Source organism: Pogonomyrmex barbatus, unplaced genomic scaffold (genome assembly GCF_055798465.1).
Source record: "Pogonomyrmex barbatus isolate J1 unplaced genomic scaffold, ASM5579846v1 scaffold12, whole genome shotgun sequence".
In the NCBI taxonomy this organism is placed as follows: Eukaryota; Metazoa; Arthropoda; class Insecta; order Hymenoptera; family Formicidae; genus Pogonomyrmex; species Pogonomyrmex barbatus.
Genome location: NW_028297108.1, coordinates 3,974,514 through 4,001,035, shown reverse-complemented (window position 1 = coordinate 4,001,035; position 26,522 = coordinate 3,974,514). Strand labels below are relative to the sequence as shown.

The 26,522-nt window shown below is 41.3% G+C and overlaps 2 protein-coding genes across 11 annotated transcripts in view; one reads left to right on the top strand and one right to left on the bottom strand.

Moving 5' to 3' along the window:
* Lar (tyrosine-protein phosphatase Lar) overlaps positions 1-26,522 on the bottom strand; it is a 382,209-nt gene that overhangs the window by 239,318 nt on the left and 116,369 nt on the right. For 6 of the 9 annotated variants that reach the window (XM_089071364.1, XM_089071370.1, XM_089071368.1 and 3 more), the window contains one exon: positions 25,774-25,887. The exons of 1 other annotated variant lie outside the window; for it this stretch is intronic. The gene's annotated coding sequence lies outside the window, so the exon portion shown is untranslated. The remainder of the gene's footprint in view (positions 1-25,773; positions 25,888-26,522) is intronic. 2 more of the 9 variants (XM_089071365.1, XM_089071366.1) reach the window with 1 other exon arrangement.
* The window catches only part of LOC105428220 (uncharacterized), a 79,275-nt gene that overhangs the window by 19,542 nt on the left and 33,211 nt on the right, over positions 1-26,522 (top strand). The window contains exon 2 of one of the 2 annotated variants that reach the window (XR_967976.3): positions 22,408-24,503. The exons of the other annotated variant lie outside the window; for it this stretch is intronic. The gene's annotated coding sequence lies outside the window, so the exon portion shown is untranslated. Of the gene's footprint in view, positions 1-22,407; positions 24,504-26,522 lie in introns of those variants that run through there. 2 annotated transcript variants of the gene reach the window in all.

The following is a 26,522-nucleotide window of genomic DNA, read 5'->3' as shown; positions in this document are numbered from 1 at the left end:
AATTACAGTTTTGTCTAGTCTCATTCTGCTCTTACATACCGTCGTAAATATTCAAAGTTTTAATTATGAATCATCAACACATTCATCGCTACAAAAACATCGTCTGATTTATTTGTAATGTAATATCTTAAATTAAATTGATAGTTATAAGTTAATATTAAATAACTTAGATTCTATATAATTTAAACTCGATAACGCACACGTAATGACAAAGATTAGAAACAACTGCGGCTTTAATTTTGAACTCGAGAAAAATTTCTGCTCTCTCTTCTCTTTGTCCGAAATCGCATGGCAAAAAATTCGCGATATCACGGCAAAGAAGGGTGAAAAAGGATGAAAGAGGACAGGGGAGAAGGGGATTGCAGGCAGAAGGGAATAGACCAGTGTTTATCGTGCGATTGCCGGAGGGTACTATTTTGGCGCTGCACCGTCACCACGCAGCGCTGCACCGGAAATAAAAGGAAAATGTACTTCCGCCACCGTTTCTGCTACCGTCGCGGAAAAGGCGAAATGTCGCGGAGCCATTATCCCTGTCGCCTACCGTCGGATTCCATTCACCGCCTCCAGTGCACTCTTTATACCGGTAAACGAATAAACCGGATGCAGTATCGAATTGCGTTTTACGAGTGATCTCTCTCCGCAACTTTGCCGTGCTCCGGGGCGAAATGACGATTCGCCATTCGCTCGGCGCGATATTATTTTTAGTCGACCGAGTAAACAATTACCTCGTGAATTATTTTCCGATTAAATTTTTCAGTTTACTATTTCTAAATTACAAAAAAATCGTTGGTTCTTTCTCTCCCAAATTTATTTTCGATTTATGCAAGGCTCAATTATCCGTTGTGTCATTTTAATTAAATAAGCTACAAAAATAATACTTAGTTAATTTGAATCCGTTTATCCATTATGTATAAAATTATGCTTAATAGCATTACATAAATAATTCTACAATAAAAGATTATCTTAATTTATTCAATTAAGTCATAACTTATATAGTAATTCAAAAATATCTTATGAATTTTATGATAAAGTGAAAATCAATTATTAGTATATAGGTCGCAAGGATCAACTTTTCTCCAAGTAAACTATTATATATTATATATTTATATTTACTTACTTATATTAAATCGGATGAGAAAACTAAGTATTGGAAATTATGACCTGAATATAAAGAAGATGTGGCAATCTAAATATGAGACTACTTAGAACATCGTGCATTATAGCAATAACCATTAATCTCATGTTGAAATATGTAAAGAAACAGTCGATTTTGAGTCTCTTAAGACAGAATCTTTCGTAATTTACGTTCAGAAATAGAATAATGAGGAGATCCTCGAGGATGCATGCGTATAAAATTTTATGTACCAACGCGATATTTTATGTACCATACGCGAATTTACCGATTTACGTGTCTTACAAACGGTTACGAGTTACGACCGACGTGACGATGTTTCATGCGAAATGGCTACTTTGCCGCAATGTACGACGTTTAACAGTTGATAACGATATGCTCGCGGACTGTGACGGTTGCGCCATTTAAAGATGCGATGGAGGTGACTTTTCCGCGATAATGCGTACAATACACGGGGGAGATCGACAATCCTGCCGCGGAATTTAAATCGGTATCTCAGCGGCAGAAAATTGAATTAATACAGTAGGCTATCGGCCTGTACGCTTCGCCCTTACTTAGCATACGAGACATAACCGGCTTTAAATATGGCGCTGCTTAATTATGCACCGTGTAATAAATAATTATGCACGCGCCGCGCTCCCGGCTGTAACGAGCCGCTCGTAAAAATGAGCAGCGAGATGCAGGGGCAAGTCTTCCTCTGCGTGTCAAGCGTTAATGGTATCTCAAATTAGACGCAACATAAATGTTTCGCAGAGAGCGTCTGTCGTCATAAATTATTTTGCGGGACATTAATTAAAAACCATTAATAAATCAATATGGTAAACGTTAAAAACTTTAGAAAATACGATCCGTTAAATATTCCACATCACGGACTTAAAAGATAGAGTGCTCTTTATAGCAACTATTTATATTGTTTGAATATTTCAATGAATTAAGACTCCGTTTAGACTCCGTTAACCGATGCAAATGGCTCAATTAACTTTCAGACATTCGCGTATTCTAATCATTAGGAAAATGTACATTAGTAAAATGTATAATATATAGGCTAAGAAACGAAGTTATCCAAATTTGCACTGCGGCACAAAAAGCGCCAACGATGTTAGTATAAAAAGATCATGACGTCTGCCGGCCGCTTTATTCGTGCGGATTACAAGAGAACGAGAGACAGAAACTCCGGGGCTGAGATTTCTGCGTGAAATTACTGACTGGGCGATGTCGAGATTTCTACTCGCGAAGAAAATATATCTAGACTGGCAGACGGGCCGCTTAAATTTTTTAAATACAGCTTCTCGCCTCGTTGCCCCGATCCTTTCTTGCTTGGCATTCCCAGGGGCCGCTTCCACCCGGAGAATCCGCCTTGTAAAAAGTTTATCGTCTCGTCCAATGTATAGACATGGAAAGGTGGAAAAAGAGAGTAAACAACGGGTTAATTTGACGTTCGAGTGCGGCAATGCATGCCGGAGAAAATCATTGACCTAAAATGCCAGGTAAAGAAAGAAAGAAAGAATTTCCAGGAAACGCGGTACTTGTCGATTTAATAAAACAATTTAGCAACATAACAATATTAATTAATTTAACGAAATAATTTGATATCTCACGTCGATCATAAGAAATTTAAATTTAACATATGCAACGTCCTTTCGTTATGAATCCGCAATGATCCGCAATGGGATTCCTTTTATAAATTTATGAAGCACCTTAAACATCACTTATTAAATAATGCCTTGTAAATTATTGGAAAATGTGTGTTTAAACAATCAGACATCAATTAGATATTTTATAGATTGCATGTGCATTCAGAATGATGTAACTCTCACAATTATCGGAGAGGATAAATTGATGAATCCAATTATTAAAAGCACCATCGAGTAATGCGATAATTAAAATCCCAGGAATTCTGTACGTTAGATCTCCGTACGGGGATATTTTGAGGATGGTTTAATATTCGATCTTATCGACCGCAAGTATTCCAGGAGGTCGTCGGCGACCCGTAGTGACCTCCTTCGTAAAATCCTCCCCGGTCCTCTCCCAATCCATAACCCACTCTCCTTTTTATCCCGTCTCGGTCGTTTCTCCTCCTTCTATTTGCGAAAACAAATATAAATACACGAAGGGGACATGCCACGCGTACGTGTATGTGAATACCGGTCATGACGGGAACTCCGCCGGTCGGAGGAGGCAGAAACGAGAAGGAAGAAGTGGTCTCGAAGGACTCGACAATGTGACAGCATGGGAAAGAGTAGCCTTCGTCGCTGCCCACCGTTTTCCAGGATGAAGTAGACGGCGGAGGTTAGAGGAGATGCGAGATTGGAGGTACTGCGGGAGAGCCGTCGTTGGGCTGCAGGAGAGACGAGCGGTGGAAAGGAAAGAGACGATCCGTCCGCGAGACGCTGGGGGTGACGAAGATCGCCGGATAAAAGCATCATGACTTAGTGATGAACTCACCTTTTGCCAATCCTCGCGCATCCACAGCTCGATTTTCGAGAGCGAAGTGGAGAGAATCTTACCTTCCCTCTGTGTTCCATCTGCGGGAAATCTAATTCGTACTACCGCGTTGTAACGCTCTTCAAAGAAGAGCTCGTGAGCTAAAGATGTTTTGGCAAGTGGACCGATCGTCGGACGAGGTGGAAATGTTTCTTACTTCCCATTTAATTTCAAACCGTAAAAACGAACGCATGATCTCATTAATAAAACACGACCATTTGAGACTAGGCGATGCACAGTAGATTGAAGCAGCGATTACATCGAGACTAATTATGTTATTATCGAACGGAAAGAATAAGGGCTAAAGTCCAAAGGGTGCGTCGAAGGGTGCGTTTATCGAGAAAAACGAAAAGCCTTAGGTTCTTAATGGATGTAGAGGGACGTACAGGAACGTGAGATTTTTGGGGGAACGAGTCGAAATTGACTTCGCGTACGTTCACGGAATATTCGAGTTCATCTCGCTATTAACGTATCACGCGCGAACGTGGGAACGTGGGAACATGGGGACGCGTTTGCAAGAAATACCGCTTATAATTATTGGGCATCGCGCGCCGGTCTGCCGTCGCGCCACGCCACGCCGCGCCGTGCCGGTAATAAAACGTTTAATTAACCGTTCAATATGGATTTGACGAAATTTATGATATATAACTTTCGCAGTATAAAACAAAGCTCGCCTCTCCCTCCTCCCCCTCTTCCCTCCCGCGGGCTGCATACGTGACGTTAATAACGAACCTATGGCGATTCTCGTCACGGACTCCGAACCTCGCTGTATGGAATAAACGTGCGAAGACCGGCATGAGTGCGTGTCGCACACTTTCGACGTGTGCCGTTCGTGTACGTGAACGTATATGCCCGTTAACATGTAACTCTGTTTATGAAGGAGATAGAGGAGGCTAATAAAGGCCGCAGCGGGGTGCCTAATAAACTGTTGTGGCTTACAACGTATCCACGACGGTGTCGTCCATACAACGATCAGGTTACGTCAGAACTTTCAGACTTCTCTGGGTGTGCTTGTGCATTTGTGTGCCTCCACCTCCAATATCGGCCGATATTATCCAATAAACGGTTCAAAGGATCACGTAATAACAACATAATAAATAATCAATCTGATTACGGTATTCGTAGAATGCCAGAGCCGCGCTGTCAAAACTAATAACGAGAAATTTCTGAGCGCGCGGATATAATAATGCAACATCGACGAATGGCATACGATTAATAAATTATTATAATGCAATAATAAATCTGAGCATTGTCGAATAAATTATGAATAAATAACAAACGCGAAAATGCATGATATACAATAATTTTAATTGCAGGTTTATACGTTTCTCTCGTGTAGAAATAATTCGGTCAAGGCTTGTGCAAGTTACGTCAATCTAGAACAAAAGTTCACGAGGTGCATCAAAATAGCAAGTTAATTAATGCTATCGCGTCGAATCGTCAACAAATAAAGTCAGAATTCGAAGAAGAAAAAGAAATCGCGTATGTTTGCAGATAAAACCGTCATGAAATAAATATCGCTGCGATATAAAATAAGTATCTCGAAAGAAATCAATGCGAAAATTTGCTCGAGGACACGGTAGGAATTCTATGGAAGATAATAAATTGTGAATCGCAGCGGAAGTAACTCGATGCCGCGGAAGTCCGATCGATCTCAAATTGCAGGATCAATCCGAATGAAATTACGGAGAAGGAAACTTTTCGCGGGGCCGTGCGAGGGAGAAGGGGGAGGGGGGTAACGCTAAAATGCGGAAGGTAGAATGCGGACGGATGGAAGGCGACCTTCGATACGAAAACCCTGGCTGGTGGAACGACTTCGTTTTCGAAAACCCAGCGATGCATGCTCGAGAAATAGAAGAGATCCCATTGTCCAAAGAAACTCCGCACGGCATGCGCGCACTCGCGCGGAAAAGAGAACGTCCACGCCACGTTGATTCTATCAAGCTATTGATTCGACGATCCGTCCATAAATTACGCGGCATCGCGTTCGAGAGAAACGTCGAAGCGTTCAGGTAGGAAAAAGTGCGGATGGAGAGCGCGGGGAAAAAAAGTTTCCGTCGTTTGTATGGGAAACTATAAAATTCTCCGTCGCGCAATCCCGGAACGTGCATCAAAGCAGTTGCGTGCAGTTGCGTACAGTTGCGTGCCTGATTACATCGTCATGGTACGGTCACTGACGGCAAGATATTTAGTTGAATATGTAGTCGAGGATGTTGGTGCGTACACATACAACCCCCTCTCGTCGTTGTCGTTACCGTCGTCCTCATTGGTATATTATGGTATTCGGGTAGATATATGCACAGGGTGTTTATAACTGGCGGCGGCACGTGTTTACATTTAATCTTGTTTTACGACAAACCCGAGAATCCATTGAGTTGCAGGATAAACGACAGGAACGTGCCGACGTTGGAGAAGCCTATTTTCATCGCGAACGAATGTCTCCCTCTAAGATATGAAAATTTCCTCTCCCCTATTCCCGGGGACGCGATCACTCCTCTCGCGTGTATAAGCACATCGTCGAAATTTTCCGAAGCCATAACGCAACGCCCGATAATGAGGCATGTCATACGTAAATAACGCGGTAACGCCGCGCCATGAGAGACTAACCGGATGTGCACACGTGCACACACACACACACGTGCGCACACGCACACACACGCGCGCGCGCGCACACACACACACACACACGCACGCACGCACGCACGTGCACACAACACACATGTACATTGAAGATCGGTTTATGTACGTAGACAACTCGAGTGAGTGTTCTGAGAACATTCGGTCGCTCTCGCCCTACGTCCCTCCGTTCTACGTGGGGCGCAAACCCCTCTTGTTCATGTTATCTGACGGTGCATCGTGCGGGTTAGCAAATGTCTCCAGACGTGACAGCACGTAGGGAAGGTAGTCTCCCGAGCGAAGCATCAAATTCAATGGCAGGATGCTTCGCATTCGCCTGTTAGGAACGGTTAACGAGACTTAGCTCTCAGTGTTGATAACTACCTTGTGTTTACCAACCGTACGTAACAATGCAACGTCAAGTGCCCGTGAATATACGGGGAGGACGGTGGCGATGAGGCCTCGCGGACAGATACCGTATCTGCGCGAGCTGACGAATTCATTAACGGCGAGTCTTTGGAGAAACCATCTATATTGAATTAGGGAAGATGATTAAGATGCGAGAGCATACTTCGTTCCTCCTGTGTACGAATACGTATAACGTGCTAAGCGCATGACGGGTTTCTTAATTCATTCAATCAATGTTATTCACAATTTTCATAAATGTTTGCGGGTATTACAAAATCTTCATTGTTTAAAAAAGAAGAAAATAAAGTGAATTCTCGCGCTTCGCTTCGGTGCTTCTGATGAAAGAGTGAAAGCACCCTCTCCAGAATGCAAATAATGATTGCCATTGATTCGTTTGCATACGCGGAAATATGTGCACGCACGCAGCATGCCTCGTAAAATCTTAGGACGATCATTTTCCGCGCTACGCACCATCACGGCCACCACCGTTTATGATATTCGTCACGCGAAGTTAACATTGAGTACGTGGCGATTCAACCGAGCAATGCGGATGTATATGCGTTTATACCCGTAAACCGGCTAATGTTACACACCTATGTAAACTGCACCGGCCGGTGTTTGTCTGCAAGACAAATATCTACGTGGCTTTGAGTGAGTGTCTCTCGCATCCACCAATCATACACCGTGGGCACTAATCTTATCCACAGTTCGGTAAATTTAGGAATCTCTCTGTGCAACTCCCGCGCGAGAGCCGGCGGCGTTACATTCTTTATCGGATTTCCAGAATGGAATAATTACACTGGAGAGGTATAACCAAAAACACAAGTTCCCTAAGTATACTCGTTATTATTCCCCGGCACGAACAAAACGGCTGCTCGTTCTTCCGTACAACGGGTTAACTTCGCGGAGGATTTAATCCGCGGCATACCTACATACGTGCACGCTGATTTGGTTGATCCCGAGCCGTCAGTTATGTTAAATCCTATCTAGACTTTGCAAGACAGCGAAAGCGGAAAACGTAGGGCGGAGTACAGGGCGATGGTGGGTGGAAGAGCGGGAAAGGGTGCGACGGTGCGGAACAACGAGAAGAAAGAGAGATAGAAGCGCGGGACTACGTCTCGGTCGTTTAATAAACCCGCCCTGTGAAAATATAAATTTTAATTAAGCTCCTAAGACAAATGTATCTCACGGCGTGCTGCAAAGTCGGGAGATGCTCGTTCAAACTTGAGATCGTGATTCCGACGATTTCGAAGCACGAGTCACGCGACATCGACCAACGCGCGCACTTTCCGCGTAAAAAAAAAAAAAAAAAAAAAAGAAGAAAAAAAGAAAAAAAAACCCCGTTACAGTATGACGTGGACGCGACCATAAAAATAGGACGAACTATTTTTATGGTGATTGAAATAACCAACCGGTCCCTGTCGTGTCATGGACTCGATGGTATCGAGAAATATTTCCTTCGCGGTTATGCGCACGAAGAACGGCCATGAGGAACGAGAGAAGAAGGAGAAGTGGCAAGTTGCAAGATGCAGAGAAGTCAGGCTGGAAGAAAGAATACATGGGAGATAGCGGGCAAGCGGGTAACCCGGGAAGGTCGAGGGAATACCTCTCTGAAATAGATATTCTTTCTCCGTTCACATCCTCGCCGGAACGGTCGAGCGCGAAGATCAGGTTAAATCTATTGTATAAAACCTAAACTCCTTCGTGAGTTTCAGCGCCGGGCCCGAAGAAGCGGGCTCTCTCTCTCATTCCCCCTTTCTCTCTCTCTCTCTTTCTCACTCGCTCGCGCTCCCGTCTCTCTCTCTCTCTCTTGGTTCCTCCTCGCGCACCACGCTCCACCTTTTATCGACCCTGTCAGCGCGAATATTAGTTTCATTTGCAAGACTCACGACCTTTACCGCTCGACTCGCGCTCCATTTTTCTTCTCCCCTGCTTCTTTCCTTCCATACATAAGTAATGATAGAGCCGGATCTCGGGAGGTCCCAGTGTGTTACGCGTTACATCGGTAACTAGGTCAGATCTCTTATCCCGAAGAGTTTTAACTAACGGCAGCAATGACGTTAATGGCAGCCGTACTTTCCCGTACATATCGCAAAAGTCGTCCTCTCCCCATCCGTTGGGTTTTCCACGGCACCACCACTACCATTACTTACCATCGGATAAATGAAACGCGAGTTCAAAGAATAACGGAGTAGCTGCCGGCTCGTTTGGCCAAGCCGCTGTTTAAACGGTTACCGCTGGATAATCGTTTAACCCCGCCTAAATCCTATTGCGCTTAAATGCAGTTCGCGCGCTCGCTCGCGTTCACGAACTTGCGCTACCCTTCTGTCGGAATCAAGCAGAGAGAGAAAGAGGAAGAGAGAAAAAGAGACAGATAGATAGATAAAGAGAGAGAGAGAGAGAGAGAGAGAGAGAGAGAGAGAGAGAGAAAGAGAGAGGACGGATCGAACTCGCGCGCACGGCGCGGCTCGTTCGGGTCGGGAAAGTACGAGAGAGTTTATTGAAGTATCGCTAATCCCATGGGGATGATCCGCTAGGGTAGCTTGGCAGCTGGGCTCTGGCACATCCTAAAGCGCAAACTGATGGCACACCGTGTGACGCCATGATTTACTCGGTCGAGTCTCGAACCCACAATCTGTAAGGCTTAGCAAGTCCGCGTGCGCCGCCGTTATAACTATCGCCGTCGGGCTCCGTCGAGCCCGCGATATTAAAACCCATCCGTTTCCCTCGGGCTTCCGTCGCTTCCTCCTATTACAGTTTTCCTTTTTCCCTCCCCTCCCCTTCCTCTCCCTTCGCTCTTCTCCTCCTTCTCTTCTTTTTTCTCTCTTTTTCATTGAATCACGTTGAATTCTAGATAGGGACAGATACGAGCCGAACTCGATATCCTCCTTCCGCGTCTCGTTTTCGAAATTCCATGGATCTCCCTTCCCCGGGTAGAGCCGACAATTTTTCGCGCTAACGTTTTGCGATCGATTTTTTTGCGATATTTTTTTCGTACTTCGAAACGTGCAGTACTCTCGAACGGTGACACTAGTGTAGTTGACGAGAGATCCATACGGTAAAGATCGATGTCAACGTTTGTGACAAAGCGTTGTGTAAAAAGGGAGAAAAAAGAAAGAGTGAGACAGAAGGGGGAGGAGAGGGGGGGGGGGCGAAGAGAGTAAATATCGTTTTACCGCGATCCAAATTTATGTGTAAAAGAGTACCGGCTATTTTGAGAGAGAGGATCAGGCTGTTCCACTCGGAATGAGATCTCTTCGTGGGTTAAGGGTAGTTCCCGCCGCGCTCGTTGAAGCCACGCTCGTCTCTCCGCGACTCTCTACGTGTTGCCCCGCAATTTCTAACGCCGCTCACGTATTTTGGTGATGACGTCACGCGTGAAGAGAGCAAAATATAAAGCCGCACGAAGACCCTACGGTACCGAGCCAGGTGTATTTGTGAGAAGGGAGGGAGAGCGGGAGGGCAAGAGGGGTGCGGGGGGTGAGGCAGACGGTCAGGTAGAGTATGGAAATGTACAGTTACAGGATGCCACGCGAGTCTACTTACAATGCCGTAAAACAGTTCCCCGGTGTATTGTTATCCTATAGACTACGAAGCGAAAGGAATGTAAGTATTTGCTCGCACTACTGACACCGCGCCGCGTCGAACAATGGCTACATTCCACGTACGACCATATAACGCGCACGTGTTTCTAAAACTATTGGCATTTGTATACAGACCGTGTCAATTAAGTATCGGTAGATTTTCAATACGCGAGCCGACCGAACAGTTTCATCATGACCTCGTGTCACGCGATCCGTCTGGACAAATTGTGCAAAAAAAAAAGAAAAAAAAAAACAAAACAAGAAAATTCGTCGTCGGCCATAAAAAAAAAAACTGTCAGAATTTTTTTTTCAATAATAGAAATTCCGCGGAAAACCACGGCGCAGCGCGCGCGAGTGAAATAGAATAAATGACAGCCGAGTCAAGAGTGTAGCTGAAGTGATCTCCGATGGAGCTAAAGGCAAGTTAAAAAACGCGAGGGAACGGAGACTAAAGACGTAGGAGGACAGAGAACAAATACAATGAAAGCGTGTTCTCCACCTCTATTCTTCGCCTCGACCTCTTAACTCCCCTGATGGAAACGGCACGAGATGGAGTTCCATCACGAATACTCACATCATAATCGATGATCGATGAAGTCGAAGGAGACAGGAGTTCAACGATAAAGGCGGGTACTTTTTAATATCTAAGCCACCCAACTTAACTTTGGAAGGAAAAATTATCGGAAGATCGTTTTGCAGCACTTCACCAACATTACCTTCTAAAAATGTCACGGCATCGATCTCCACAGTGTTCCACAAGTTTCTCACATTTTCGCATCTTCGCAAATAAAAATTTCGAGATGAGTTTCTCTTCAACACAAACGTGTCTAAACGTGACAATAATTTTTAAATTATATTTCAAAGGTGGCATTATAAGAATCTAATTTTTCATTTAATCAAAAACCTATAAATCTAAATAGATTTTAGAAAGACTTTAATTTTAGAATTGATAACAATAATATTTAAATTCGAGATGTCAAAAAATCACAATCAAAGCTGACAGATCCAATCAAATTTCGTCGAGAAAAGATTGAATCCAAATATATATCAATCAAAGAGCTCGTAGAGACACAAAAAAAGAGCGCAAAGAGAATTCTGCGATATTTCTGCATGTCGCAAATGAAATCAAAGGACAAACACACCGCTACGTTTTCGGCCGGCGCGCCGTTAAAGTTCGTCATTAATGCAATCGCTGCGTCAGAAGCGTAATCAATCCGAGGCGAAATAGGAGGTTACAAGTACGATCTGCCAAGGAATGGGGCGCACGTACGGTTGAGTTAATGCAGTTAGAAAGTTTCGGTGTAGCGGAGAGTTCCCCTGTATCTTGAACATTAGTTGGAAAGCGCTCCATAACGGCACATATCGGCCGCGCGCTGTAATAACAACGAGCACGACGACAAATCCGTGAGGTGTTAAGCCGCAAGGGAGAAAAAGTTTCCCGACGCGCTTTACAAAGTACGACGAAACTTTGCTTTACCCGTTAACGCGCGCGGCGCCCGCTAATGCCGAGGCACTGTACGAGACAGTTATCAGACCCATAACGTTTATTGGTTCGTTAAGCGTCCCGAGAATTGTTTAGGAAGCAATAAAACTTACTGATCCAATAATCGTGACTCCCGGGACGGGGCGACTGAATGAGACGGCTAATAGTATTGTATGGGAGCGTTAAGACGAGTAACTTCGGAGACGAATATTAGGTGCTTACTTGTAAATCTCCTCGACGAAGTCGATAGAGGCACTTCGCGTAAGTACATCGTGAATAAATTTCCTTACTCTCTCAGAGAGCGCAGCTCCGCATAAAAACTAAACAAAAACAAATTAATCTCAATTTTAAATTAAATTGTAGATATGATCGCGGATATATTTCGTTTATCATATATACAGCAAATTGTCTCAAACTGTGTAAGTCGCGCTTTCGAATTATCAAAAATTATTTTACAGATGATATGACACGTACGTACTATCGGACGATTATTAAACAAAAGTACCTCAAGTACAAAGATATCTTTTTTTTTGCGAACAGCATCTTATTAAAACTTTTGTAGCATAATTTTCGAGATCTAGGAATCGAAAATTAAACAAACATCAAGCGAGGATTCTTGATTACAGTAGAAAGTTCCAATTATATTTCCCCGTATGCGTGAGCTCGTTTCGATGTCAAACCGATGTTACGTGTCCGTTGGTTCCATGCGGCGGTACCGTGTGATTAACAGCTCTAAAATGTGACGGTAACCTGTTATTAGTAAGCCATAACGTTACCATAAAATATCCCCACGGGGATCGGCGGGCGCGAGTCGACCCCCTTGCAGTCGACGATTTGGCTGCATACAACGCACACTAGAGTGTTATCAATCTAGGCAGGCCAACGACACGTGGTTAAATTATTAGGGTCCCGTATAATTGGCCGACGGCTTGCGATTTAGTTCAACACAGACCATCGCGCAGTTTGGCGAGGAATACCTTCATGTTCTAGGAAAGGTAAGGGTGGTAGCTGAGTGGCTGCTGCCGTTTTGATCCGAAGGATTTCGCTTACACTCTACCAAGACGAAAGGGTGGGAGATTAAAGTTGTCAAAAGTCGCGTCTGAGTTTGTCGAAGGAGGGTGAAACTCTCGTGTTGATCGATAGATAGTTACGCTTGGTAGCACTTCTATCGACGAGACGACAAGATTGACGAACGAATACGCGGATAAAAAATAGTTAGGTGGAAAAAATAGTTAGGTAGGATAAAAATAAAGTGAAAGTGAAAATCGAGAAGCAGCTTTATCGTCGCAGTTATTACTAAAAAAAATTCGGACATGTTGAATCCCCGCGACAGACGTAACAAAAAAAAAATTATGGTTTCGAATCACATTATATATTTAGCGTTAAATGTACCTATCCAATTTCCATCCCATTAAATGCCGCATTTACATTAGCCGAATAAAATTCAGAATCATTGGCTGCATTTTTCGCGCTATTAAAACCTCGATTACATTCCACTTGGCACAATAGCCATCGTGATTTACAACAAAACTAAACATCATGGTAAATACATCTCTTTTTTAGCAGTTTAAAAATAGTAAAATATGGAGTAGAATGAAAGATGCGGAATTCTTTTTCCACGCATGAAAAATCAAATCTTTTTTCGATATTGGTTACTTCTTCGCTACGTTAATTAATTACCAAGTAAATTCCAGCGAGGTAAACGACTCCAGTCGCTGTTCTCGATCAAGCAGGGAAGGCAAAACTCCGCCTCGTAAACTTTGAAAGTTGAAACTTACGAGAGGCAGCTACGTGCAAATCAATTCCGCTGTATTTTTAGATATCGAACCTCTGAATATAATTGCAATTAGCTTAATTAATTATTACCTGCCACGATCTACGGTTGTGCAAAATACTCACGCAGAATTCCTTCCACTTGCAGATTCAAGTTAGAATCTCTCCTCGAAATCGAAACTCGGCTAAAAATAAACAATACGATTCGCGAATGTGCTTATAATAGAGACGTAACATTCGTAATTTTCTACAAATATATGCGTTCCCACAATTCGTTTCGGGTCTCCATCAAACCGCGCAACAACCTCGCTCTTTCCCACCCCGTAGCAGAAAGTTGTTTCCCCTCGTTTTTCACGCGACTCTGTCGGTCTCCGCATCCAACCCCTGTCGCACGTGCCAAACGCGCGTAAAAGAGTATAATCCGTTTCATTGCCATATAAAAGCTTCTGGAGAGAGAAAGAGAGACGGAAGATACGACAAAGAGGGAAAATGCCAGAGAAAATCGGAGAGAGAAAAGCAGGGCGTCACATCAGATCGGTCGCCGTTTATTAAGCGTTATTAAGCGGGCAAACCGGAACGCGGCCCGACAGACGTGGCGGATCTTTATTTTATATACGCGCCGCGAATACAGCTCCCGGGATTATCCCGGGCGCGAAGCTGACTGACGTGAAATTCGAAAGAAAAGCCTTTAATCCACGACCAGCCTCCGACCGCGTACCAAGCTGCGAGCTTCGAGGTTTTCCGCTGCGCTTTGCGATTGGCGGCCAATCAACACCCGCCTTCGACGCGGCTTCGCTCTCCTTCCGACAGGCGCTTTATCGCTGAATCGACCGCGAGAAATATCTCGGGAGAAACCGCGCGATAGAACGCCGGATAGACCTCGTGAGTGCGCTTTTCAAAGAATTTGCAGTCGAGCTTCCTTCCCCATAAAAATTTCTTTCGATATAATTGTAAAAAAAAATTCTTTTTAATACTTACAAATAGAGATTTATTAAAATATATTTTAATATATTAAAATTCGGTTGAGAAACATTGAGAAGCAAAAGCTTATTAGATTATTTCACAAATTAAAAATAAATTGGAAACGACCGCAATTTCTACTTACGGATTACTTTTTCCATTTAGAGTCTACTTTTCTCCCTTAATATAGAGACATCAACAATTTCTAACAGTTAAAAGAAAGAAGAAAATAAGAGGAATTTCAAATGCAAAATTAAACTTCGAGAATAAGCAGCGACATCTTATTCTTATTAAATTCCAAGTCAACTTTGCTCAAGTTGCAGATTTTAGAATTAATGATGTTGTTAATAAACGTAAAAGTCCGTGATAAACGACTTCCCTAAGGAAAGATTTCTAATTTTACTTAATCTAATAAATATTTTGGTAATGGAAAATATAAAATAATTTTCTTCAATAAAAGACCTTTTTTATTCGTGATTATCCGACCTTTCATACACGCGCGTAAACCGTAGTTGAAATCACCACGATTAGATCCCGTCAACCCCCGTGTATTTAATCGCGAAAACAAATGGATGAAATGAGACTTTATGAGAGCCTAATGTCAGCGTTTTGCCGCTCAAGAAAGGAGGATCACAAGGGCGGCGCGTTTATCGTATCTGCGTAAAGGCAAGATTCCTGATTAAATTTCCCAACATTTTGGGATACAGTTTAAGGTAAAACCAATATCGGTGTACACACGCGCGCGCGCGCTTAGATCGCGCGTGTGTACGAAGCGTAAGAGCCACTCTCCCGCACGTACACCCGGCCCGCAGCGTAATTACATACACGTGCGTGAATCCGCTTGGTTATCATCAGGCTTATCAAAACACAACTAAAACTGCCTCAACGACGATATTCACGAGAGTACGCGATACCGCTCTCTCGCTTTCCACGATAAATACTTTGTCATTAACTCGTTCATATTGAGCGCATCGCTAGGCGAAATAAATGCGCCGTAAGTGCATCCGGATAAAACTTTATACTGTAACGATTTTCTCTCTCGCCCCGCTCCCTCGGAAAGAATAAAAAAGAACAATAAATAACGATCTAAATAACGAAGTTCTCGTACGATTAATGCGCGCAATAGCATGCCCGACACTCCCACGCCTGCGCGCAGCTACGCGAAAGTTATCGGCATTTAGTTGAAGCAATTTGTCAAGTTAAAATAGTGAGAAAAATATGCGACGGCTAGTCGCATCGAGGGGAAATATTTTCTCTCATTTACTCTGTAAAATTTTGAACGAGCCATAGGTAGCGATAGATATTGGCGCCCGGCAAGCCACATTGTGAACAATCGCATTCTTCATTTCGAGATATCTGCGGAATCGTCGGTATGCGCGCGGCGGTTTTCACTATCTAATTCCGCGCTCCGCTTTCGACGTTTCCCGAAGCGAAGAAGCGAGAAACGCAGCCGCATTCCCTCTCAGGAAAGATCTTGCCCGGCCACCCCCGTTATTTAGAGAGTATCACGCGAAGTATCGAGGCATCGAGCGAGTGTAATTGCGCGGATAAAGGGTCAAAAGTGATTATCAGTCTCGTCCCAACCATTCTGTTCTACACGCGGAAGAGGAGCTAAACGATTCCCTATCAAAGATCTCGAGCACCCGCTCGAGAATCTAATTACGTAAAAAAATCAGCTTTAGCTAGATATTTTGCGCTGAAAAATACGCTACCTCAAAGTGAGGGCTTTGTGTCCTTCGTTATCTTAAAGAACGTTAAGGAAAATTCTATCATATCCGCCAAAATCTCGCTCTTTCTTTCTCCTCGTAACAAGACCTCTTGAGATATTTTTACAGGGTAGATAATCGCGAAATGCGCGATACATCGTTTCGCGAAGTATGTCGATGAAAATGGCCGTTCTTACTTGGAACGATAAAAAAAAAAAAAAAAAAAAAAAAAAAAAGAGAGAAAGAAAGAAAAAAAGAAAAATAAAAATAGAAGAAGCTAGGTGATTCTTCGCCGGGCTTTAAGACAGCGCAATGCATCGTTACATTTTACGCCGGGAACGGCAATCGTAAATAGCTGAATCTTGTAACGACAAGTATCGCACGCGTCTCCCGTAGGTACTACGGGGTTTAAAATTTAATGAAAACCGTTACATATAGTTAAGAGCCCTCGTAAGTTCCCGAGAATGGCTCTTTAAATCTTATCCGGATTCGAGTGTACGATTATCGAGAACCGGGAAGGGTACACGGAATGGGTGGAATTGGAGAAAACGTCGTTAATCGTAGAACAAAGCTGCCATTGTCGCGCTAATCAGCAATGGCCACCTTGATCGAAAATAAATTCCCCGAGAACGAGTGCGCGCCGCCGCGGCGCGGCGCATTCCGGCTGAGCACGAACGCCACTTTTCTTTATTGCACTTTCATACGTGTGCTGGGTACGTTTCAGGGCGTGCCTTGAAATTCAGCGACTAGAAGCTTACCCATCCAGAATACGTATGTAGCTATGGATATAAATAAATACAAACACGCGCGCATACGTGTTTCAACGACAATCAGCGCTTAGAGAAATTCGTGCAACGCTAATCGCATACTGATAAAAATGATTTATTGCCAGACTCAAATTAAAGCCGATTATACTTTTATTAGCGCGTCGGAGTGAGTATGAAATTTCACTTAAATCGATGATCCCTCTCCACGATTCTACCCTGCTAAATAAATTTATTTAGCACGTACGTTTCTCTTATGTTTCTCGTTATTTACGTAAAATTTAATGTTTCGGATTTCTAAATCCGACAAATGTGAGAAAAGCGCGATTTTTTGTACGTATTGCGATTATTTTTCGTACACTATCCTAATTCCATAATGGTCGGGGAGGTCAATCGGGAATAGCGATACTTTCTGGGAAAGGGCATTACGCGAACCTGGACTTTCGGACAATCGAAATCAATTGATCGCGGGATTACCGTGGAAATAAAATCAGCCCTACTTTTACGTGTCCGAGTATCCCTCTCTATGTTCCATTCCGAGCGCCGGCAATTTTACGCAGTGAATTAAGGCTGTCCCAAACCGAATTCCGTGCCGACGCAAGTAACCGGGTTTCGGGAATTTCCCATGAGGAAAGCGGAGCAGCTCGACGATTCGAATAATTTCAACTGCAGTACACGCGCGGTGTTTTGTTAGCGCTCGCGAAATGGAAACTAGCGAGTTGTCGGCCTGGTCGACCGACCGCGATTGTAGTCCTTATCGCCAACGGTAACAGGACACACTCTCGCGTGCCGATGATTTGCGTCACTTGGCCGTTTTTATTATGAGCACCGGCACGACATTAATATCATTATGCGGGTGAACCCTCGGATTAACCCTTTGCGCGTTCCCTGCGCGACTGCAACATTTATGAATCGTGTGTCCCTCGCACGTATCAATCGCCGTTCGACATTCGGCTGTCCGTTCGTCCGTCTTTAAAGTACTAACCGTTTCGCGAACACAATCGTTTAACAGTTTATTAAGGAAAAGCGATCGTTTTATCATTAGAGGATTTCAAAGGAATTATCCCGCTTTGTTACTTGATAAAGTCGGATTTTTTCAAACGAGGTTTTTTTTTTCCTTATAATTAGATTCTTCTCTAATAGACCTTTTTTTTCTCTCCCAGAGTTGAATTTCCTATCCATTACTTCGGTGTAGTTTCGAATTTCTAGTGCTAATGAAAACTAAAACGGTGAAACGTGCCATAGCTTAACAGTTTTTCTTTTATAAAACGATTATACACATATGTAATAATAGATTGAGTATTACATTGATCAAATATCACTACAATGTAAAATCGACATTTATCTAGCTATTTCATTTAACTGTTTCTTTTATTCGACCGACAACATTTTAAAGCGATGGTAGATCTAGGTAATACGCGAATGGAAAATATGGGCCAAGAGCAGACGAAGAAGAACGATAAATCGATAAATCGAGGTGTGAACATACGCGGGAAAAAAAGATTTGTTTCCCGTGTAATTTTTTATCTTCGCACGTAATTTTTAGCATGCTCGTTTTTATTTAGATTAAAATCGAAAATTTGATTCCGTAATCTACAACAATGTCGATTAACGTAATTAATGTTTACATAAAATAAAAACTTACACAGATTTTAATACACAAGACGATATCAAAGAAATATAATAAATTTTTCATGTCATTTTACAATTCCGTATCATTTCTTCAGATATCGCGTTACAAAGGCAACGTTAATGTTAAATACAATGCAAATAAAAGCTCAATGGGATGTCACGATAGCTATGAGACTATTTCATAGTGCATTTATCATGCATCGGGTATATCCGTACGAAATGCGCGCGAGCAAAGCTCGACATAAATTAGATTGTACTTTCACACGGGGGAATACGATAAAGTACGCGTGTCTCGCATTCGCACATCCGCGAGAAACTCCTACGTTAAAGCATATCGTCCCGGCCATTACGCGGCGGATGCCCGTCGAATTGGCGTAATGTTTCGTCAATATTTGCAATCCCGACCGATCGATGTTTCAGCAAATCCGTGGAATCTGCTGAAACATCGATAAAGTCGATCCATCGGCGAGACTTTATCTCTCAGCGATGGAACATCGTATCAGGAATAATAATAAGTTGCACCGCACAGTTTTTCGCGCGTTCGATCGGCTCGGATTAAAATTGTTGACCTGCTCTACTCGAAAAACTTCTAACTAGGGGCAGCGGTGAAATATCGATGCTAAAAGTAAAACTCTCTGGCATTGGCTTCGCGTTCAAGTAGACTCGCGCACTCTACAAATTTCAATTAGCGTTTGAAGTTAACTCTCCTGTTTAAAGAATGAAGCACCGGCACAAATGTGTGGTTTCTCCAACGAGCGCAGCGCGCGCAAATGAAAAAAAAGTGGCCGTTAAATCGGCAGTAAGACAGAAACATCGCCACCTGCCACAGTGGCTATCTAGATTACTTTCGCCATTCTAGCTCTATTTGCTAGCTGATATGTACCGAAGGTCGCTTCCTTCATTGTCAAAATTCGGAAGGCATGCTCATTACGTTCTACAAATTCTATTTGGCTCTATTATACAGCTTTCAGTGGAAGTTTAGTTTAATGGATAACCGATTCTTTTGAAAAATTGTAATATGAGACTCGCATGAGTATTTCATTATATTATTCGCCGGCGATAGAACGGGTCTGTATTTTCATGGTATAATCTCGTATCATATATGATATACATTCATGTGAATACCCATGCTATGAGTGTCCATACACGCACATACATATATCTAAATAGCGAATTCATCTCATTACCATAGCCTAGTAAATAATTATTACTTCTGCTGCCGCTAATTTCATCAACTGTACGCTTTAACATGCAAGTCGATTTAATCCGTTGTAGAAATTAGTAAATAAACTGCTGCACGATTCCTAGTTTTTTGAAATTATTGTCACAATATTTCACAATAATTCGAACGCAGTTGTTTGAAATTATTGATTTTAATTATAAAAATGTTTAAATGTTTAATAATATAAATAGGACATCTATAAATAGGACATCAAAGATTAAAAACGTGTTCAATATTTATAAAGAATACAATAAAAATCCGCAAAGCAATTAATAACCTTTATTTATACAAAGCAATTTGCGGTTCAAACAAATAACTGGCTATTGAAATTGTAATTAAATGTAATTGTAATTAAAAAAAAAAACAGAATAATCCACTAGGACTTTTATCTAGTTGGATTTATGTATAAGTAATATTAAGTGAGTTTTGTGAAAAGTCTAGATATGCTGCGCGAATGGCGGTTTGTTTTGTTGTATCCTTACCGTCACGACGCTTCTTGGTGGCTTAGCTTTAACACGGCAAATCCCACGATCGCTTGGAGCGGAGTTTAAGCTGGGCTTAAGTCTTAAGTGACAGTAATGAAACCGCGTGTCGGTCGGTTTTGCCGAAATGGCATTTTCTTCCCTTCTCATCGCGTTCCCCGCGTTTACATCGGGCCGAACAACGTTTCCGATCGCTAAATGAGAGTAACGTATAAGGGATGAAAACCGTTTGCGCATTAAAACGCGGTGGAAAAGCCCGCTCGGTAGTAATTTTATTACCCCCTTGAGTTAATGGAAGGGCTAAACGCTTTACCGCGGCAGATGCTGCAATTGCAATTTATACTCGTAATTCGTCCTTATAGACTTATGGACGGCAGCAAAATATAAAAAGAGACAAACGCGCGGTTTATTTCCCGCCGTATGAAACGCTTCGATCGATATTAAAACAATCGGACGGCGCGAAACGGCATTACGGCGCTTGAAAAACGGGCCAACTTTGGCACATGTTTTTTCTCGCTACGGCTACACTACGACCACGTCGTCTCTCGGGTGTCCTTTAATTAATTAGCACGGGAGCAGCAGGAAGAGGCAGCTGCCAAGCGGCGCACGGGGTGGTGTACCGGGCGACCGATGGGCGGAACGAAGAGAGGACAGAGGGAGGGAAGAAGAGAGAGAGAGAGAGAGAGAGAGAGAGAGAGAGAGAGAAAGGGAGAGAGAGAGAGCGTAGAGAGAAGATGGAACCACGGAGGGAGACATGCGAATGGGCGAAAGGTAAAGGTTGGCGTTGCTGCTGTAATATTATACCCAAACTGGACTGGTTACATCGACGTTCGGCTCGGATGCGTGTAGTTTCGCATGCCTCCAAAGTACTCAGCATCAGCACCAAAAGATTCGCAGATGCAATTGCTTACTACCACCATCACCAACACCACCACTCATCCCTTGTGTCAATTCCTACATCACGCATTCTCTACGCTGCGCGCGTGTTTATTTAGCTACACTCTCATGTGTCTGACATTACGTAATTAAATGCATACAGCCTCAGGCTTAAGTACTGGTGTCCCGCCGGTGTATTAATCAATGAAAGAGCCGCGTTTTCGCGAGGAGAAAGCAAGACGAACAGACGGACGGACGGTGTGCACCAGCATTAAAAATAGTTCGGACGGTTTAAGATCAAACGCGTTCTCGGATTCGTTTCCGCCTCGGTTGCTTCCAATCTCACCGACTATGGAAACAGGGGAGTTCTATAACGTGACCGGCCCACCGCGAAAATACGTTCCAGATCTCAGACGAGGCGTGCGAGAATTAGTCGTACGAAAGGGAAGAAAAACGAAGCACGTTGGGATAATGAAATGGGCAAGTTCTTAAAAGCTATGGAGCATGAACCATGGAAAAGTTCAACGTTCTTACAGTTAGAGAAACAAAAGTCCGCATGTTTGCGGACTTAATAAAAGGAGGAAACGCACAATAGTAATAATAATCGCAATGCAAAAAAATCACAGTAAATTTAATTTGTTTCCCCGTGCCAAGTTTACTTATTTCGCTTCTTTATTAGTACGAATGTTTACGCTTTATTGCGCTGTATGTTGCGTTGTAGAAAACGTCTCGTGACTAAATAAATCTTCTATTCTATTAAGAATGAGGTAGCGCGTATATCCAACAAAATCCAGATGTGATCACATTTTCAAATTACTACGAACGACCAACAGACAGTTTAGAGGAACGAGCGAGGCAGGGAATTTCGAGTTGGCGAGAAGATAGGATGAGAGATGTACCATGCGGTCCGAGAGAAAACTCTGCACCAACTTCGGCCTGCGCGAGCGTGTTGCATGGACGGTCGGGTCTAATGAACGAATGGGGTCTCGGCGTAAAAGAAAACAGGAATAAATAAAAGAGCTCGTCGTCGCTTTTGCGGTCAGTTACTTGCCGTCCGCCATGACTCCTCTCGTCCTCTCGGTGCAGTTCACCCGGCAACGCGGTCGAAGTCCGACAGTAGAGCGAGCATGCCATCCTACGCTTGAAATTAATCACTTTTTCATTAATGTCGTCCGCGAGTTGGAAAAGCGCCTTGGAAACTGTCGCATCCCAATATCTTTATTACAGTTTCTTCGAATTCTGCACGAAGAAAAATAAAAGCCACAGGAAATTTCTCTTTTTCCAGATGTTTCGCAACGACATCGCGTCACGGAGTATAAAAATTTGAGGACATCATTAAGTCTCATTAGGAGAGAGATGTAGCGAAAACAATCACTCGGCGCAAACTCGACAATATTCAATTATCGATACAAAAGTTGATAAAGCGAGAAGAGGAAGGTAATGGACTAACTTAATTCATACCGTGAAAAAGGCAAGGGATATTTTGGTATAAAAGATTATATGTCACACACTTTGATGATGAAAGTTCATGATACTTATCTCTTTTATACACGCTATGAATGGGGTTACCGAGTCGCATGATCGATTATCGGCTGATGGTTTACTACCCTCGTGAGATCTCTCGTCCCTTTGACACAATATAGCGCGGAGACCAGATGCTCCCTCGCGACAAGGGAATTCATGATTCATGGTCAATTTAAAAGGATAAGAGGACGTTAATACAAATCCACAGTCAAGAACTAGTTTGCACGCGAGTCATAGCTTTTAAGTTTCTTTTTTTCCATGTTTCCTTTTTCAAAGAAAATGATAACTATTTTTATAAAAGTCAATCAAACATATTTGTAACTTACAATATACATTTTTTAATCGGGAGGTACACCAGATTGTACTGTTATAAGTCGAGTCGCTGAAAGAAAGTTAACATGCGTGAATTGCTGCGTTAAAAAAACAGAAGGGAAAAAACGATATTGGCACCTCGGCACTACTAGCGATGTGAAAAGAAACGAACGCGGCGTATCTGCATGAAAACAGGTGGAAGTCAAACGCAATCCAATTACGGGATAATCGCATTGGCTTCGAGATTCGCACTCGACATTCGGGAGAACTATTGAGTGATTAAAAATAATACCCTACAACGCAGTCGGAAGTTCGCTCACGTATACGCAAACGTGAAAACCCATCCGTGAGTCACTTTACGTGAACTCTTTTCCTTTTTCTTTTACTTTTCATTAATCGTCCAGCCACTTTGATCCCGTTGCGAACAATTATTCTTCTGAAGGAATCACAAAGGTTCTATGGTATGTGTACTTGAAATATAATTAATTGAGATAAAAATATTTTTTCGCTGAGATTATATAAACTTCTTTCATGTATTGTGTCTGTAAGTACATTGCTCAAAGTTTTTCATCGATATTTAGTAAAGTGGTAAATCACTATATATTACAAAATAAGTAAAGTTTTGAGTAGTGATTGTTATTTCATAAATAAATCTGTGCGAATGTGTTGCTCAAACTGATTTCTTTAAACTTCCTTCAAGCTCGTGAAAATATCTGATCTGCTACAATAAATAACTATTACAATTTTTTATTATTGCTTACCATCATCATATTTCAGTAATTAGCAAATTACTACAGAATAATGCATTTTTTATCGATAAGAGGACACAAGGATTTTCTATGATAATAATATAGCGACTGCTTCGACTGTAGAAAATTGTTGGTCGCCATTTTATCAAATGGAAACTGGAGATGTCGATAACTAAGAAAATTAATACCGACATACAGGACAATTGAACAGACTACAAGTCGATAAAGGTAGAGCTCTAGTTGTGACTAAATCTAGAACAGTCGATATTGTTGTTGTCGGTACGAAGACTTACCTTCACTTGTAAGTAACCAGAAAAGATATTATGCTGCGATATGTGTCGGTAATACAGTTTACAGATTCCTATTATTTTGTAATATACTTGTGAAATACTTATTTTTGACCTTTTATAGTTATAAAAATAAATTATGTGAAATATATATAAATACAAATTAAATTAAACAATAAAATGAAATTTAATTGTTCTTGAAACCTTTATTGTGTTGAAAAAACATTGGAAAAGAATTATTCACAAAAAAAATATATATATATATATATATATATGTTTTTATAAATGTCAACATAAATCCTTAAATGTAATAGAGATCAATACATAAATAGCAAATAGATAACATTAATTAAAGTGACATTAATATTAAAAATTAGTATTATAAATTAATATATAAACTTTTGCTTATCCTATAAATAACGGCAAAGTTTTTTATTACATATTCATATATGTCACATATCGTAGCACAACATAGCTTTTACAATTACCAGTTAATAAAAATATACCAATAAAATAAATTCAAACATTTTAATAAAAGAATTGCTGCAGTGTAATTATGTTTGTTTGCATATTTGCCGCGTTACTGGAAAATAACAATTTTCCATTGGCATGTTTGTTCAATTATTTCTCTTGGTCATACGAGGATATGAACATTCTTTTAATAAATGTAAACTAATACGTTTGTACCAAATTGAAATCAGAATATATAGAAGATCTTTATTGCATGAATTTCAGCGGTATTATAAAATAATTTTTTTTATATGTTTATAGTAATAAATCGTACTGCTCGAGAATGGGTTAAATTTATATCGTCGAGATATATAGATGCATTAACAAAATTGATAAATATACTATTGATTAAAAAACTATCGAAGGGAAATAATTATATAGTATTATTTTTAACAATAATGATGTAATTTTATAATAAAAGTATGACATGCATTTTTTTTAATTAAATGCAATAAAAAGAAAATAATCCACAATATGTGTAATTATGTGTTGATAATAACACAAAAATAAATGCATGCGCGAGTGTAAGAAAAAAAATTTATGATCTTTATATATCAAACATATATTTTCATATTTTTATTAAATTTACTTCTCTTCTGAAAATTTTAATATGAATAAAATAGAATGAAACATGAAAAATGTTTATTGGAGAATGAGAAGCGAATAAATTAAATAGGCCAACAAAAAAGTTGCTGATAAATATATATATATATATATCAGCAACTTTTTTATACATATGCAAATTAAATATATATATATATATATATATATATATATATATATATAAAACAAAGAAAAAAATTCAATAACTACAGAATGACCGCACATATAAATATTGATAACATTTTTATCATCTACAGTTAATTAAAAATATGATTTATGTTCTTGGCACTATCTGCAATCATGAAAGCTTAAAGTCGCGCGTGCTACAAGTAAAAATAAAGTCACTCTCAATATGCTGTAACGTTTCATGAATAATCATAACGTGTTTTCTAAAGACAGATTAAAAAATACATCTACTAAAATATTATTACAATATAAAATAAAATATCACAAAGTTTTATATCAAAAATATTTTTTTCAAAAGGTAGACTATATCTAAGAGGACAAAAACTAAATTCCAAGAATATATTTCAATTTCAACGTGGCTGCAATCAAAACACAACAAACGGGCAATAATACAGACGTCGAAAATTGTTTTCCGTTCTATATGTGTGGTCAACGAAAAATAATAAGGCGAAAGGAACAACGTAATGATAATAAACGTACGTGCTACGTCGGTCGCTACTGCACAGATACTTCGTACATCCCTCCGCGGGATGCCACTGTCGGTACGCACCTGTGTCGCTTTTCAGAGAGACTCGGAATGTGGCTAAGACCGCCCTGAAAGCAAACATCGCGGAGACACGTTAATTTCAGCGGAAAAATCAATATTCGTTCCTCCGCCGCTTCGTGGAACGCTTCGCTTCCTATTGTTAACTGCGTGTCTCTAATACGTTTACAAATACCGGCAATCACACGTCACATTGTGACGATCCTAGATGACAATGTTCGACACGATTTTCCAGAATCGGCGGGAACAATACGTACGCGAAAAATTTGTTTGTCGGCGCGATAACGATGATTCAGGGGGGAAGGGAGGGAAGAAGAGGGTCATGTGGACCAAGGAACAATCGTGCGAAATTCAATCTCGCGCTTATTCAACACTTCTGGCCGGCTGTCACAACACGCGAAACTCTCGTGGACGAGTCGGGTTACCATGGTGATGTTCATTTATCCACCGACGCCGGTAAAAGTGTCTAAATATAGTTTATATAAACATACATATATTTCATTAGTTTCAACACAACACGAAAATACATTTAATTCATACACCTTCATCTTTTCTACGTACTAATTTTGCGTAATTTGCTCACGAGTTAAATAAATATAAATAAAAATTCAACTTACACATTTGATATAAACATCTACAGATATAAAATATTTTTTTTCATTAAAATCTGTGTAGATTCATTTTT